The sequence below is a fragment of the Rhinopithecus bieti genome, unplaced genomic scaffold, assembly GCF_001698545.2.
Source record: "Rhinopithecus bieti isolate Rb0 unplaced genomic scaffold, ASM169854v2 scaffold_80483, whole genome shotgun sequence".
Taxonomy (NCBI): Eukaryota; Metazoa; Chordata; class Mammalia; order Primates; family Cercopithecidae; genus Rhinopithecus; species Rhinopithecus bieti.
In genome coordinates this window covers 30150-47912 of record NW_016829408.1, presented here as the reverse complement: position 1 = coordinate 47912, position 17763 = coordinate 30150, and the positions used below count along the sequence as shown (strand labels likewise).

The window sequence follows — 17763 nt, the reverse complement described above, 5'->3', positions numbered from 1 at the left end:
TCATAAAAATAAAAACAACAAAACTGTGTGTCAAAATATGACAGTTAATACTAGATTGGATAGCAGAATGGGTAAAATTGAAGAGTGAATATCTAGAATATTCTAGTGAAGCTAGAATATCAGGCTAGGGAACTCTACACTTCCAGAAGATATCAGGAAGGGAGAAAAAGTTGAAAAATATGAAAGAAATGTTAAGCAATGTGGAGACTGACTAGATTTTATGAGAATCCAGGAGGAAAGAAAAACAGAGAGGAGGAACTATTTTAAGAAATAATCAAGAATTATGGAAAAATAAAAAAATTAAAGACTTCATATTGAAAGTATTCATAGAGAGTCAAACAAAATTATGAGAAGACACCACATATTACAGTGAAATCTAACAAAGAAGAAATTCTAAAGTCTTCCAGAAACAAAACATAAATCACCTACAAAAGAAAACAATCACAATAAAAAAAAAAATCCTCAGTGTTGAAAACAGTGCCTGTCTTAGGACCAGGTAGTGTCAGAGCTCCATCAGCCCGGACAGTGGGAACTAAACTGGTGCATTCTCCACACTTACCTTCCGGTGGGTTGCTGATGAGAGAACCTGAAAACACCTACACCTCTACAACAGGTCGAATTCATGACCTGAAGCTGAAAACTTCAAGCGTATTTGTTCAGGGTGTAGATGGGAATAAATTATCTTTGCAGTGCTCTGTTCCCTCCATCTCCCCAAACATCTGACACCCTAAAAATCATCCACAGCTGTGGAGCCTGAGCGACACCTTGATTTGTGTTGTCACCTGACCAAGCCTAAAGACCTCCAGCTCAGTCCCTCACTTTCATCCCATCCCCAGATGTTAAAATTCAGACCTCTCTCCTGAAAGGCAGAGGTTAAACATTCAGGACTGTTTCTGACCGAGGACTTCTTCCAATTAAAACCCCCACCGTGGGCTGTCTCCCCTCGTTTCGTTTTTCTAAAGGGGCAGAGGCCTTTTTTAGAAAATAACAAGATGCAATGTGTGTGATTTTCTTTTCTGATCTCTGAGAAATAGGGAAATATAAAAGTGTGTTCTTAACTCCAGAACCATTCTTTTTGCATAAACACCTCATCGGGCAGCTTTCTAAGTGTGATTTTCCTTAGTCTCCCTTCGTTGGATCTGCCGGAGGACTTGTCAGGGAACCTTTAGTGAAGTTACTTCTTCCTATTTTTCTTCTGTTTTTGGAGGCATACACATTATGCATAACCAAAACAGTGGCTCCATTGTGTTCAACTTTGTATTTTGATTGCTGAGAACAAAAGTATCAATGTGAAAAAAAAAAAAAAAAAACAGTGCCTGGCATTTTGTGGCTTCTCAACAAATAATTAAATAAATCTGATTTGTCAATAGCAGTACTGATCACAAGAAGAAAATGTAATATCGATAAATAATATTTGTATGTATTTGTGGGGTACATGTGATATTTTGATACATGCATAATACATGTAATAATCAAGTCAGGGTATTTAGGATATCCATCACCTTCAACATTTATCATTTCTTTGTGTTGGGGAAATTTGAAATGTTCTTTTCAAATTTGAAATGTCTTGGGGATTTTGAAATATACGATATATCATTGTTAACTGTGTTATTAAAGATTCTAACTTATTCCTTCTATCTAACTCTGTGTTTGTACCTGTTAACCAACCCCTTTTCATCACCCTCCACACCCTTCCCTGCCTCTGGTTATCATCATTCTATTCTCTACCTCCATAAGATGAATTTTATTGGCTGCCACATATGACTGAGAACATGTAGTACTTGTCTTTTTATGCCTGGCTTATTTCACTTAACATGATGACCTTCAGTTACATCTATCTTGCTGCAAATGATAGTATTTCATTTTTTTGTTATGGCTAAATAGTGTTGCATTATGTATATATACCACATTTTCTTTATCCATTCATCCACTGACGGACACTAAAGTTGCTATTGTGAATATGACTGCAATAAACATGGAAGTGCAGGTATCCCTGTGATATACTAATTTCCTTTCCTTTGGATAAACACTTAGTCATGGGATTGCTGAATCATATGGTAGTTCTAGTTTTAGTTTTTAGTCTGGGTGTGGTGGCTCACACCTGTAATCCCGGCATTTTGGGAGGTTAAGGTGGGTGGGTCACTTGAGGTCACGAGTTCAAGACCAGCCTGGCAAACATGATGAAACTCCATCTCTACTAAAAATACAAAACAAAACAAAACAAACAAACATGGCCGGGTGCAGTGGCTCACGTAATCCCAGCACTTTGGGAGGCTGAGGTGGGTGGATGACTTGAGGTCAGGAGTTCAAGACCAGCCTGACCAACATGGCAAAGTCCCGTTTCTACTAAAAATACAAAAATTAGCCGGGCATGGTGGCACATTCCTGTAGTCCCAGCTACTCAGGAGGCTGAGGCAGGAGAATTGCTTGAACCCGGGAGGCAGAGGTTGCAGTGAGCCCAGATTGCGCCACTGCACTCCAGCCTGGGTGACAGAGCGAGACCCCCATCTCAAAATAATAATAATGATAATAAACAAACAAACAAAAAACAAAACAAAAAAATTATCTGGGCATAGTGGCATGTGCCTGTAGTCCCAGCTACTCAGGAGGCTGAGGCAGGAGAATCACTTGAACCTAGGAGGGGAAGGCTGCAGAGAGCCAAGATCATGCCACTGCACTCCAGCCTGGGAGACAGAGCGAGACTCCATCTCAAAAGAAAAAAAAAAAAAGAGGCCACGCGCAGTGGCTCACGCCTGTAATCCCAGCACTTTGGAAGGCCGAGGCAGGCGGATTACCTGAGGTCAGGAGTTCGAGACCAGCCTGGCCAACATGGTGAAACCCAGTCTCTACTAAAAATACAAAAATTATCCGGGTGTGGTAGCATACGCCTGTAATCCCAGCTACTTGGGAGGCTGAGGCAGGAGAACTGCTTGAGTCAGGGAGGCGGAGGTTGCAGTGAGATGAGATCGTGCCACTGCGCTCCAGCCTGGCCGACAGAGTGAGACTGTCTCAAAAAAAAAAAAAAAGAAAAGAAAAGAAAAGGAAAAAAGAAAAAATAATTTTGCTGTATATAGTGTCCTGGGCCGATCAGCATAAAAAAAACACACATTCATAACCATAAAAAATGGATGGGAGGTGGGGAAGAAACATAGGTGTGGGTTTTAATAAGTTAGGTAGAAGCACCAGGAGAATAAAAATAGGATGTATAATATTCAAAGCATAAGGAAAGGAGTGACTGGCTGGGCTCAGTGGCTCACACCTCTAATCCCAGCACTTTGGGAGGCCGAGGCAGGTTTATCACCTGACGTCAGGAGTTTGAGACCAGCCTGACCAACATGAAGAAACTCCGTCTCTACTAAAAATACAAAACTAGCCAGGCATGGTGCTGCATGCCTGTAATCCCAGCTACTTGGAAGGCTGAGACAGGAGAATTGCTTGAACCTGGGAGGCAGAGGTTGCAGTGAACCAAGATCGCACCATTGCACACCACCCTGGGTAACAATAGCAAAAATCCATCTCAGAAAAAGAAAAAAGAAAAGAAGTGATTATTCCATGGAAACTGAGAGAAGAGGAATAAAAGAAACAGAAAGTATGGAAAAGAGAAAACACAACCCTGTCTCAAAAAAAGAAAAGAAAACACAAAATAAGACCTATCATATCATGTATCACAATAAATGTAAATGGGTCAAACTTATCTGTCAAAAGGCTAAGAATCTCCATTTAGATTAAAAACTAAGTAGGGCTGTGCGTGGTGGCTCACACCTGTAATCCCAGCACTTTGGGAGGCCGAGGCGGGTGGATCACAAGGTCAAGAGATCAAGATCATCCTGGCCAACATGATGAAACCCCGTCTCTACTAAAAATACAAAAATTAGCTGGGTGTGGTGATGGGCACCTGTAGTCCCAGCTACTCAGGAGGCTGAGGCAGGAGAATCACTTGAGCTCAGGAGGCAGAGGTTGCAGTGAGCTGATATGGTGCTGCTGCACTCCAGCCTGGTGACAGAGCGAGACACCGTCTCAAAAAACAAAAACAAACAAACAAAAAAACCTATTAAGTAAAAAAAAAAAAAAAAAAAAAAAAACCTATTAAGTAAAAAAAAAAAAAAAAAAAAGCAGCAATATTTTTTGTTGTTTTTTGTTGTTTTTTGTTTTTTTCTTTTTACAAAACATACATTGGAATTCAAGCAAAACAAAAATATTAAAATCTAAGTCATTACAAATATATACCAGGCTAATATGAACAAAAAATAGCCGGATAACAATGTTGTTATTAATAAAATTAAACTCAGCTGGGTGCAGTGGCTCATACCTGTAATCCCAGCACTTTGGGAGGCTGAGGTGGGGGGATCACGAGGTAAAGAGTTCAAGACCAGCCTGGCCAACATAGTGAAACCCTGTCTCTACTAAAAATACAAAAATTAGCTAGATGTGGTGGTGGGTGCCTGTAGTCACAGCTACTTGGGACTAGAGGCAGGAGGCTGAGACAGGAGAATTGCTTGAACCTGTGAGGCGGAGGTTGCAGTGAGCCGAGATTGTGCCACTGTACTCCAGCCTAGGCAACAGAGCAAGACTCCATCTCAAACACACAAAAAAAAACTAACACCAAAAACAAAACGAAAAAAAATTAAACTCGATTAAAAAAAATTATAATGGACAAAAAATGGACATTATATTGTAAAATTTGAGGAGAGGGATGATCTATTGTATTTGACCATATTTTTACTTTTCTATTGTTCCTTCCTTCCTTCCTGATATTCCCTGATACTTTCATTTATCATATTCTTTGTGTTTAGAGAATTTCCTTTAGCCATTCCTTAAGGCTAAATCTGACAGCAACAAATTCTTGTAGTTTGCACACATTTGAGAATGACTGGATTTCCTCTTCATTCCTGAAGGGTAATTTCACTGGATACAATTCACAGTTTGCAGTTCCTTTTTTTTTTTTAAGTTGGCAGCACTTGAAAAATATGCTATTTGTTTCTGGCCTTCATGATTTCAAACATGAAACCTCGTGTCATCAAATTGGTGTTCCCCTGGATGTAATGGAAACATTTCTCTTAGCTGCTGTTAATAATTTTTTTATCTTTAGTTTACAGCATTTTAATTATGATGTATCTTGGTAGGAATTTATTTGACTTTATTTGGGGTTTGTTCAGCTTCTTGAATCTGTAAGTATATGTCTTTCATAATTTGGAACATAAACCAAATTTGGGAAATTATTTTCTACTATTTCTTTAAATACCCTCAGTCCTACTATTTTTTTCTCTCCTGGGACTCTGATGTTAAGATTGCTGAATCTTTTGTCATTGTTCCAAAGAAAGGTCCATGAGGCTGTGTTCATTTATTTTCAGTCCATTTTCTTTTTGTTGTTCAGATCGGGTAAATTACAGTGATCTCTCCTCAAGTTCCCTGGTTCTATTATTTGTCATCTCCATTCTACTATCAAGCCCATCCAGTGAGTTTTAAATATTTTAGTAGTTGTATATTTTTAATTTCATAATTTCCTTTTGATTCTTTTTATAACATTTATTTGCTAAGATTTTTTATCTTTTCATCTGTTCTAAGACAATTTGTAATTTCTTATTGAAACTTTATTATGATGGCTGCTTTAAATCCTGACAACACGATTCCAGAATCTGATTCTTCTCAGTATAAGGATTAGTTGATTGTCTTTTGTCTTTCAAGTTGTGATCTTCCTATTTCTTGGTATGATGGGTGATTTTGGATAGATTTCTGGATATTAAGAGACTTTGGGTTCTATTTCAATCTTTCACTTTTTAGAAGACGTGTGTGTGTGTGTGTGTGTGTGTGTGTGTGTGTGTGTGTGTTTGGGGTGGGAGAATGGGAATTCCCAGGTCTGATTGGGCTAGTGATTGCTGTGGCACATCCCCTGTGATGGTACTGCCCATCCACCTGTTGCTGTAGATGGGAGAGGAGAGTCTCAGGCCTGATGGGATCCCCTCTGGCTGCTTATGGTTAGTGGGATTTCCAGTCAATCCCTCCAGGCTTACCTGGTGCTGTTAGTGGGGCCCTTGTTCCACAGGGGGAGGAATAAGTCTATGTGGGCCATCTTCTATTGCTAGGCTCGGGGTAATAAGATGCCCTACTAACATGATGTTCCTCCACTCCTGGGGTCCCTCTCTACCCAGTCCAATTTCCTTTTTCTATCTGTCAGAGTTCTTGTTTGTTATTTCTAGTGTTCATAGTAGTCAGCAGGAAGGAACGAGGAAAAATAAATCTACAACACCTTGTCTGCACACATTATAAACTTATAAAAGGAATGTGAGATCAAGAAGGTATAACGACTGAAAGAAAAATCAGTAATTGTAGTAGGAAAATTTTACATAATCCTCAAAAACTAATATATCAAGTAGACAAAAGGAAGGAGAGCTTTAGGAGTTTCAATAACAGGATTATGAATCTCATGGTAATAGATCTACATGCAACTTTACATGTGACAAACAGAGAATGTACATTCTTTTCTAGCACACATGCATTAGTCAGGAAAGTTGACCTTATGCTAAAACACAGATGATTCTTCAGTGAATTTAAAATAATTCATATACATCAATACCACTATACATAGAGAGAAATATAATGTCAGCTACATACGTAATTTTAATTTTTAGCTGCTCTATTTTAAAACTTTTAAAAGAGGTGAAATTAATTACATAAACCTATTTATTTAACCCAACATATCCAATATATTTTATTTTAGCTTGTAATCAGTATCAAACTTATCAGTAAGATACTTTATATTGTTTGCCCTGTCTTCATAATTTGGAGGTATTTTACACTTACAACGCTTTTCAATTCAGACTAGGCAAACTTCAAGTGCTTGGTACGCCTATATGGCTATATTGGCTGCCATTTTGGACAGCACAGATCTATTGCTGTTTGAGATAATGCAATAAAATTAGAAATAAAAAAGAAAAGAGAGCTAAAATGTTTTCTGAATATTAAAAACAAAAATAAAGAAAACCCCACAATACTAAGTAAATTTGGGGTTAAAGAGATAATAGTATAAGAAATTACAAAATACTTAAACCTGAATCACAAGTTATACAAAAATTTTAGAGTACATCTAGAAGAGTATTTAGAAAATATGTATAATTTAAATACATTTAAGAAAAATTGGAAATAAGTGAGCTAAGAAGTTTATTCAAGGAGCAGGTTAAGCCAAAGGAATACGAAATACAGAAATAATAAATGCTCAAAAATCAAGGAAGTCCTGGCCAGGCATGGTGGCTCACGTCTATAATCCCAGCACTTTGGGAGGTCGAGGCAGGCGGATCACGAGATGAGAAGATTGAGATCATCCTGGCTAATGCAGTGAAACCCCATCTCTACTAAAAATACAAAAAATTGGCCAGATGTGGTGGTGGGCACTACTGTAGTCCCAGCTACTCGGGAGGCTGAGGCAGGAGAATGGTGTGAACCTGTGAGGTGGAGTTTGCAGTGAGCCGAGATCATGCCACTGCACTGCAGCGTGGGGGACAGAGAGAGACTCTGCCTCAAAAAAAAAAAAATAATAAAAAAATAAAAAAATAAAAAAATCAAGGAAGTCGTGTACACAAAAACCAATAAAAAGATTATTGAAACCAAAAGCTGGGTTGGGCGTGGTGGCTCATGCCTGTAATCCCAGCACTTTGGGAGGCCGAGGTGGGTGGATCACTTGAGGTCAGGAGTTCAAGACCAGCTTGATCAACATGGTGCAATCCCGTCTCTACTAAAAATACAAAAATTAGCTGGGTGTGGTGGCACACGCCTGTAATCCCAGCTACACAGGAGGCTGAGGCAGGAGAATCGCTTGGACCCGGGAGGCAGAGGTTGCAGTGAGCTGAGATCATGCCACTGCACTCCAGCCTGGACGACAGAGCGAGACTCCATCTTAAAACAAACAAACACCGAAAGCTGACTTAATGAACAGATTAATAAGATACACAAACTTCAAATGAGAATGATGAATTTAAGAGAGCAAAGTTATACAACTGCAGATTGAATAAACAGAGGTACAAAGGACATTATTAACTACCAATACATTTGAAAGCATAGATGAAGTAGATACATTTAGGAAAATATGAAATAAATAAAAAGGTGCAAAATGAAATTGGAAACTTCAATAGCTCAATTACCATAAAAGAAATTAAAATGTGGGGCCACACTCCAAATTCTACCAAACTTTCAATGTACCAATCTTCTCTATCTTACATAAAAGGTGTTCTAAAACAACTCAGAAGAATAAAAAGAGATAAAGCTGCCAGATTTATTTTAGTAATTTAATATAAACTTGGTTCTTAAAATGGATAAGGATAATACAAGGAATAAAAATGAAAATTATAAGCCAATTTTACTTATGCACATAAGTACAAAACCTAAATAAAATATTAGCCAACTGAATTTTCATTTTTTTCTTTTCTTTTCTTTTTTTTTTTTTTGAGACGGAGTCTTGTACTGTCGCCCAGGCTGGAGTGCAGTGGCACAATCTCTGCTCACTGCAAGCTCTGCCTCCCAGGTTCATGCTATTCTCCTGCTTCAGCCTCCTGAGTAGCTGGGACTACAGGCACCCGTCACCATGCCTGGATAATTTTTTTTCTTGTATTTTTAGTAGAGATGGGGTTTCACTGTGTTAGCCAGGATGGTCTTGATCTCCTGACCTTGTGATCCACCTGCCTCGACCTCGCAAAGTGCTGGGATTACAGGCGTGAGCCACCGCGCCCGGCCAGCCAATTGATTTTTTTTTTTTTTTTGAGATGGAGTCTCACTGAGTCACCCAGGCTGGAGTACAATGGCATGATCTCGACTCACTGCAACCTCTGCCTCCCAGGTTCAAGCAATTCTGCCTCAGCCTTCCGGTAGCTGGGATTACAGGCACCGGCCACTATTCCCGGCTAATTTTTGTATTTTTAGTAGAGATGGGGTTTTACCATATTATTCAGGCTGATCTTGAACTCCTGACCTTAGGTGATCCACCCGCCTCAGCCTCCCAAAGTGCTGGGATTATAGGTGTGAGCCACTGCACTCAGCCAGCCAACTGAATTTAACCTATACATGATCAAGTTGATTTTAACATCAGAAAATCTAGCTATGAAATTTTCTACATTAATGGATTCTAAAGGAAAAGTAAAACCAAATAACTAACTCAATAGAAATCATTGATAACGTTCAATATCTATTGATAATTAGGTTAAAAGTTAGTTTCTGAATTTAGATTAAGAAAAGTTTATAACAAAGAGAGAGCTGGAAATAGAGCAAGATGGCTGACCAGAGATGTATGGATCTTGCCCCCGCTCCTCCTACCCAGGAAGGACCAAAGCAATGAATAAACAGGTAAAACAGCTACAATTTTACTGAAATGTTGAAGGGAAAGCACTGGAGTGCAGTGGGGGAGTGGAGAGGCAGCTGAGGTGATTGGAAATCCAGGAGAGCAGTGCGGAGTTACCCAGCCTCTGCAGCCCCATCTCCCCCACCCAGCTTCAATCAGCCTGGAGACAGGAGGGACTTCCCTTTACAGGAAAAAGGTAAGCAGAACAACTCCACCAGCCCCCATTGCCTTACCCACAGTCCTTACTACAGGAGAATCCCACAGTCCTTGAAAGCCCTGAGCCTAGTTTAGAGAGCTGTCTGAAGTTCTTGCTACCGCACTGCTCTGGATTAGGAACAGAAAGTGTGTGCTCCCAACCTCCACTCGCCCACTGTGAACCAAGCTGTGGCAGCAGCAGCACCAGGCCATCTTGAGAGTAGAGCCACCTCTGGAATGCACCATTCTATGGGGTCAATAGCCACTGCACCTCTGCAGCATCAGGGCTCCATCTTCTTTCTGCAAATCTCACAAGGGTGGCTAAACTCCATAATCCCAACTGTGCATAGATTGGGCCTAGGATCAATTGTGGTTCTGGTCCTGCATAACAGAGAAGACAACCCCAACTGTCTGCACTTCGAGACAGAGGAACCACGTGGCAATCCTGCCCAGGGCAAATATGTCTTAAGCCAGCCAAACTGCTGACCATCATCCACAAAGCAGGAGAGGTCCCTGTGCCACTGAGCAGCTGACATGCTGCCCTGTCAGCAGAATGGCTATGCTCCTGTGCCCACAGCCTGAGAAACAGCCCTGTGGTACCCACTCCCATTGTTGACGTGCCCCTGTCCTGCCCAAAGGCCCCACACTCCTGATCAGGGCCTATGATGCAGCATCGTGGCTCACTCCTGGCAGACATGCCCTTCAGGCTGGCTGACCAGCTGTCCAACCACATCCCAGGCCTGAGAAACAATCCCACAGGGTGCCCCTGGAAGGCACGCCCTAAGGCTGATCCAGTAACTGTACCCGCACATTCCCAGCCTGAAAAAGTCTTTCAGGCCACCCCTGGCCAACCAAGAAGCCAGGAGTCCACATCCTGAACCTGAGAAAAAAACCCTGTGGGCCATGCTTAGCAGACATGCACGCAGGCCAGCCGAGAAGCCATGTGTCCATGTTCAGGGCCTGAGAAACAGCTTCACAGGCTGCCCCAGGCAGACACCCCACCAGGTCAGCTAAGCAGTGTGCCTACATCCCAGGCCTGAGAAACAGTCTCATGGGCCACTCCAGGACACACATCTCCTGGCCAGCCAAGCAGCTTTGTGCCTTTGTTGCAAGCCTAAGTAACAGCCCCGCAGGCTTCGCCTAGAAGACATGCTCCCAGGACAGCCAAGCAGCTGTGCTCCTGTGTCCAGGGTCTGAGAAACAGAGCCACAGGCCACCACTGGCAGGCACTCTCTAGGCTGGCCAAGCAACAATGCATTCGTGTCCTCACCCAGAGTTAACAGTCCCATAGCCCCAACCCCAGTGAGCCAGACCCCAAGTTGGTTGACCCACCATGTGCACAAATGAGCCCCTGACTTGAGAAACAGCCCTGTGCAAAAGCCGCATGACCACCACCACCACCTCTTAGCCTAGGCCGCTGAGACATTCACAAATGTCACCAGCATGTTTGTTTGTTTGTTTGTTTTTTGTTTTTAAGACGGAGTCTTTCTCTGTCACCCAGGCTAGAGTGCAGTGGCATGATCTCGGCTCACTGCAATCTCCGCCTCCTGGGTTCAAGCAATTCTCCTGCCTCAGCCTCCCGAGTAGCTGGGATTACAGGTGCCTACCACCGCGCCTGGCTAATTTTTGTGGTTTTAGTAGAGACGGGGTTTCACCATCTTGGCCAGGCTGCTCTTGAACTTCTGACCTCTTGATCCACCTGTCTCAGCCTCCCAAAGGACTGGGATTACAGGAGTGAGTCACCACACGCAGCCTGTCATTAGCATGTATTACAGCTGAAGAAACTATGTAGAGAATGCACTACTGCATCCACCTAGAATGAAAGCTAACACACTCCGTTGAAGAAACACCCCAAGACCCATACGAATAAATCTTTCCCTGCAGAACCTGCTCCATGAAATTGGAAGGGTGATTGTTTCATCATATGTGTATAAATCAATGTAGAGCCGGGTGTGGTGGCTCATGCCTGTAATCCCAGCACTTTGGGAGGCTGAGGTGGGCAGATCGCTTGAATTCATTCAGGAGTTCCAGACCAGCCTGGCCAAAATGGTGAAACCCCGTCTCTACGAAAAATACCAAAATTAGCCTGGCATGGCAGCACATGCCTGTAATCTCCGCTATTTGGGAGGCTGTGGCAGGAGAATCCCTTGAATGTGGGAGGCAGAGGTTGCCATGAGCCAAGATCTCACCACTGCACTCCAGCCGACAGAGCAAGACTCTGTCAAAAAAAAAAAAAAAGAAAGAAAGAAAAAGGAAGGAAAGGAAAGGAAAGGAAAAGAAGGAAAGGAAAGGAAAGAAAGGGAAAGGGAAAGGAGGAAGGAAGGAAGGAAAAAATGTAGAAACACATGAAACATGAAAAAGCAAGGAGCACGACACCTCCAAAAGAACACAATAATTTCCAGTAACAGACACCAATCATAAAAAAATATACAAAGTTCAACCATAAGAAAATATACAAAGTTCCGGCCGGGGGCGGCGGCTCACGCCTATAATCCCAGCGCTTTGGCAGGCTGAGGCGGGCGGATCACGAGGTCAGGAGACTGAGACCATCCTGGCTAACACGGTGAAATCCAGCCTCTACTAAAAATACAAAAAAATTAGCCGGGCGTAGTGGCAGGCGCCTGTAGTCCCAGCTACTCAGGGGGCTGAGGCAGGAGAATGGCGTGAACGCGGTAGGCGGAGCTTGCAGTGAGCTGAGATCCGGCCACTGCACTCCAGCCTGGGCGACAGAGAAGAGACTCCGTCTCAAAAAAAAAAAAAGAAAGAAAGAAAGAAAATATACAAAGTTCCAGAAAAAGAATTTAAAATAATAATCTTAAGGAAACAGTGGAATTCAAGAGCATACAGTTACACAATTCAATTAAATCAAGAAAACTCATAATTTGAATGAGAAATTTAACAGAGATATAAAAAAGAACCATATAGAAAATCTAGAACTGGAGAATTCAATGAATTAAATGAAAAATACAATCAAGACTCTTAAAAACAGACTAGACCAAGCATAAGAAACAATTTCTGGGCCGGGCGTGGTGGCTGGCGCCTGTAATCCCAGCACTTTGGGAGGCCAAGATGAGTGAATCACCTGAGGTCAGGAGTTCGAGACTAGCCTGGCCAATATGGTGAAACCCTGTCTCTACTAAAAATACAAAAAAAAATTAGCTGGGCATGGTGGCGGGCGCCTGTAATCCCAGCTACACGGGAGTCTGAGGAGGAGAATTGCTTGAACCCGGGAGGCGGAGGTTGCAGTGAGTCAAGATCGCGCCACTGCCCTCCACTCTGGCGACAATGCTAGACTCCGTCTCAAAGAAAAAAAATACTTTACTCTATAACTTCACTTTTAACATTGTTTAGGTTTTTTTTTTTTTTTTTGAGAGGGAATCTCGCTGTCTCCCAGGCCGCTCCGGACTACATTTCCCAGGAGCCTCGGCGCGCACTTCCGCTTCCGGCCCCTTTGTCTGGAGGGGTTCTGCGCGTGGCCAGTCTGTGTCCTCTCTGTCTTCCCTAGCAGAGTCCCTCCCCGTGTCTGGACCGAGGAGGAGCAGACGCTGGACAGGGTGTATGTGTTCAGCAGTGGATTGTCAGACTTAGATCCCGGCTTTTCCCCTTTGGACCTCTCCCTGGGCCCGCTGATCTGACTGTAATTCCTTCTACTGGAGCTAGGACTCGGCCACCTTGACGCGCCCCCTCTGCCCCTGGAGCGTGTCTTTCGGTTTTGTGTGTGTGGGAGTGGGGTGTATGTGTGTTTCCTGTCCGAGACACCTCCGGGTCGTTTGCTCGGAAACAGGATGAGGGCCCGCATAACTTGGAGCACTTGGCTGGAAGGTGTGGCAGGTCGTGCCCAAGGCTCCGGTGCCCGGGCCAGGTTAGGCACCAACGCGTCTCTTATGTCTCTGCAGCCTGCAGTGTGGTGGAACCGTTTTATAGACGAACAGTGTGAACATGGAGATGGATATCAGAGATCCGTTTATCTACATTTTCAGAGAATGGTATTGCTCTGATGTGAGTGTAAGCAGGTTACTCTCTGTGTCTCGTGTTCTTTACCTGTAATTTGAGGTTTGTTTTACCTACTTTTCAGTGGTGATTGTGAGGATTAAATGGAATTTTGACATGCAACAGTTGACACAGGGCCAGACACCAAGTAAGGGATCAATCAGTTGTCGCTTTTATTAATAGTAGGCATCCATCTCCCCATTTGTACATAAGAAGGAAACACCCAAGAAGGAAAAGTAACTTGTAGGGCACCCAGCCAACTAGCACATCGTGGAAATTAGAATCCAGGCACTCCCAGCAGGGCACTTTCCACCACCCTGCACTTTTGTATTCAGCAGGCACAGTATCTTGACTGCTGTCTGTAACTAGCTGTCTCTGTTCCTAGCGTCTGACTCTGCAGGGCCCTGGTGGTATAAAGGTACTGAGACTTGCCTGTGTTTAGGGCTTCCTGAAGATTAAATGGCTGCTGAAGTTCTTGAGTTTAGTTTTGGCTCAAAAGATACTGCTTCAGACTCTGCGTTCTGAATAGAGTCTCAGAGAATGAAAAAAGAAATACAATGAAAAAGGGAAAAACTTCAATCCAGAATCTCTTGCCAGAGTTTCTAGGAGAATGCTGGCAATTCCCAGGAAGATATGTGGAGAACGGAAAGGTTGCTACACCCAATTAGTGTAGCAAAGGCTATGATTATGGAGGACTGGACCTGCAAACTCCAGAACAGAGGTGAGAAATAGAAATAAAGTGTCCTGCCATTAGCCGAGAATCTACAGTGTGCACACACAACCTCATTTTAGTTTTTCTTTACAGAAACCTTGTAAAATGTGTGTGGGCAGCACAGAGACCTTGGGCAAGTTAACAGTTTCCTCATCTGTAAATAGTGATTTATGGAAAGCACCTGGTGCATGGTGAGTGTGCGAAGAATGGTAGTGATTTTACTAATATCATTCCCTTTTAATTTGAAACTCTGAAAAAACAAGATACCTTACTTCCATACTCTTTCCATTATGCCACCTGCCTCTCTGAAGGATGAGGGGGGATAAGTCAGATTCCTTGGAAGAGGAGAAAGAAATAGGTATGGAGAGGCTGATGACTTGATTTGGCATTACAGCACACAGGAGAGCCCTAGTCCCTTGAACCTTCTATGAGCTCAGGGGTAGAGCTGGGGCCTGCGTCCCCAGGGTCCATGGCCCTGCTGCTCATTTCTGGCAGAATTAAGGACTGCTCCTTGGCTCTCTTTCAGTTTGCTCTCAAAAAGTGCTTTCTCTTAAGGAGATACAAAGGGATGTCCCAGATTAGGGACTTCCATAGTCTATCTCTAGTCTGTTTGGCTCTCCTGTAATATCCTGCCCTCAGGCCCTCTGATTTCTGGAAGTCCTGGAACTTAGGAGTTCCTAACTCTACCTTAGCTCCCACTGATTGCCAGTGTCCAGTACAGGGAGGGCACAGGCATCTTGTGGGGAAGTTGGATTTGGGAGTAGGACCAAACATACTGATCGTACCTTTTTTCCTTGTAAAACAAAGTATAGAAAGAAACTGCCATAAAGTCTTGGTTAATGTTGATATGCAGAAAATATTGAGAGTAATAATTAACTGATGATTAAATGACCTTTCCTGAGTGCTTATTCTGTCCCAAGTACTGGTTTAGGCCATTTATGTGCATTAATGCACATTGTAGCAGGGTAGGTGCCATTATTATTATCATTATTATTTTGAGACTGTGTCTCAGTCTGTTGCCCAGGGTGGTGCAATCTCGACTCACTGCAACCTCTGCCTCCCAGGTTCACGCCATTCTCCTACCTCAGCCTCCCGAGTAGCTGGGACTACAGGCGCCCGCCACCACGCCTGGCTAATTTTTTTTCTATTTTTAGTAGAGACGGGGTTTCACCGTGTTAGCCAGGATGGTCTTGGTCTCCTGACCTTGTGATCTGCCCGCGTTGGCCTCCCAAAGTGCTGGGATTACAGGCGTGAGCCCCTGTGCCTGGCCATTATTCTCTTTTTTAAAATTAGCCGGGCGAGGTGGCGGCGCCTGTAGTCCCAGCTACCCGGGAGGCTGAGGCAGGAGAACGGCGTGAACTCGGGAGGCGGAGCTTGCAGTGAGCTGAGATCCGGCCACAGCACTCCAGCCTGGGTGACAGGGCGAGACTCCGTCTCAAAAAAAAAAAAAAAAAAAAAAAAAAATTAGGAAACGGAAGCCCAGAAGAAACTTGGCTATGGTTATACAGAGCCAGGATGTAAAGGCAGCAGGCAGGCAGACTCCAGAGCCAGAGTTCCAATGACAAAGGATTACAGGAGGCTTGGATTCTACAAAATTGTGAAACCCTGTACTTGATAATAACTGAGGCCTAGAAAGAACTACTTCTTCCCCCAAACACATCCACAAGGAGCTTTAAGTACTGCTTTTTGTATGTGGGTGGAGAGAGGATTGAAAAAATAATAAACTGTAAAGTATTAGGAAAGTATAGAATGATATGTAGAATAAGATAAATAGCATGTAACCCTACTACCTAGAGGTAAGCTCAAAGAAGTGCTCAAAGGTAATATGATCAGCAGTTTTCTCCCTACAGGCAAAAAATCAAAATGGAGAAGTAAATTATGAGCGGAAGGTTGCTTGTTGGGCATAGAATCAGACCGAGGGAATCTGGGGCTCATTCATTAATTCATTCACAATACTTAGGGACTACTGTCTGCCGAGTACACTGTGCTTGGTGCTTAGGACGCAGGGGTAGATGATATGACACATGCAATTTAGTGGCGCGTGTGTGGTGGAACAGACCTAAGATGGCTACAGACTCACCGTGGGCCTGGAATACTCACGATGGGGTGGCTAAAGTTGTCCGTGACCATGACTGCTGGGGTGGGCACTGCTGCCTTTTGCTGCTGTGATTCCCTTTTTCTTGTTCTGTAAAATTGGTCACTTTCTCCATTTGCGAATAAAGGAGTTGAGCCTGGAGGTCTTTAAGCACCTCTCCAACTGTAACATTGTACTTCTTGTTTTGTTTTAGGGTTTTTTGGTCCCAGGGAACCTCATTTTCAGAGCAGTGGCTCATGCAGATCCCGAACCCAGTTAATGGTCATACCTTTCCCTAAGTTTACGTTCATTCTATCCTCTGAGATTATCTTTGAAGTCTCATTACATAGATGTCTGTAAAATCCTTCAAGCTATGGACAGCCAAGGTCAGAGGCACATTTTGTCATAAGTGGCTGTTTCTAAACTCACAGGTTTGAGATACATGAAGATAAACCAGATTCCTTTATGTCGATTTCCTTCCAGTTCTGCCTTCTGAGGACCCTGCCGTTTCCCAAAAGAGGTGTCTTGAGAAGGAAAATATGGCTGCTCTTTGCCGGACAGCAGAGTCCCAGGTGAGTTGGGGATTTTCCTCTCTTCTCGGAAATCTTATTTTAATTGAGTTGGGGATTTTCCTCTCTTCTTGGAAATCTTATTTTAATTCCTGAAGCAAATTTCTTTCTCTTAGCATGAAGCTTGTCAACCACATCAGCCACAGCAGTTTGAAAGGAAGGGATCGAGTGGGTGGGATGGACTGCCAATGAGATGGCGTTCCAGTATTCCTCAGTTGTATGGCAGCAGCAGTGAAGGTCAGGCGGCTTGGTAGCCTCGCCCATCAGTTGGCAGTGTAGAGAAAGGATGGAGGCAGCGGGGTGGGAATGAGGCCTCTTTAGCAGATAATTGAGGAGCATAACTCCTAGAACATGGTTGGGTGAGAATCAAGCTTCTTTTTGTTCACTTGAGACATTTGGCATAGATATGCGAAGGCACGTGAGGCATTTCTTCCATCTTAGAATATTTTGGGGAGAAAAGATGTACACAAATCTATGGGGCATAAACCAGCAGATTTATTATTCTTAAGGACCTTATTATTAAGGGCCTACTGAATAATAAAGTGTCTTAGGGAAAATGCTTTTTGGACTTGGAGGATCAGGAGCAAATGTGTCTGGCTGAGAGAGATTTAGGAAGGTTTTATTCATTCAACTAGCATTTTAAAGTTCTTTTAAGCAGCTCCTAGGCTAATGAAAGTTGTAAGATTTGATGTGGGCCCTGAAGGCTGAGTAGAATCTTGAAGGATTTATAGAAAGTTAGTGACATAAATGACTTAGAATCAAAGCAAGATACTGATTCCTCTGGCACAGGAAAAAAGTCAGTACATTGAAATCACGGAGATGTTGTTCCACAAAAAATTAAAGGCTTCTTATACTCAAAGTTCTTTCCTAGATATGATTCTCAAGTTTGGCCTATTTC

At 43.0% G+C, this 17763-nt stretch overlaps 1 long non-coding RNA gene across 1 annotated transcript in view; it reads left to right on the top strand.

The window, feature by feature from the left end:
- Window positions 1-14113: 14113 nt before the first annotated feature.
- LOC108523971 (uncharacterized) overlaps window positions 14114-17763 on the top strand; it is a 6222-nt gene continuing 2572 nt past the window's right edge. Inside the window, exons 1-3 of the long non-coding RNA XR_001883944.1 lie at window positions 14114-14231; window positions 14316-14413; window positions 16780-16868. This is a non-coding gene — a long non-coding RNA (uncharacterized LOC108523971). The remainder of the gene's footprint in view (window positions 14232-14315; window positions 14414-16779; window positions 16869-17763) is intronic.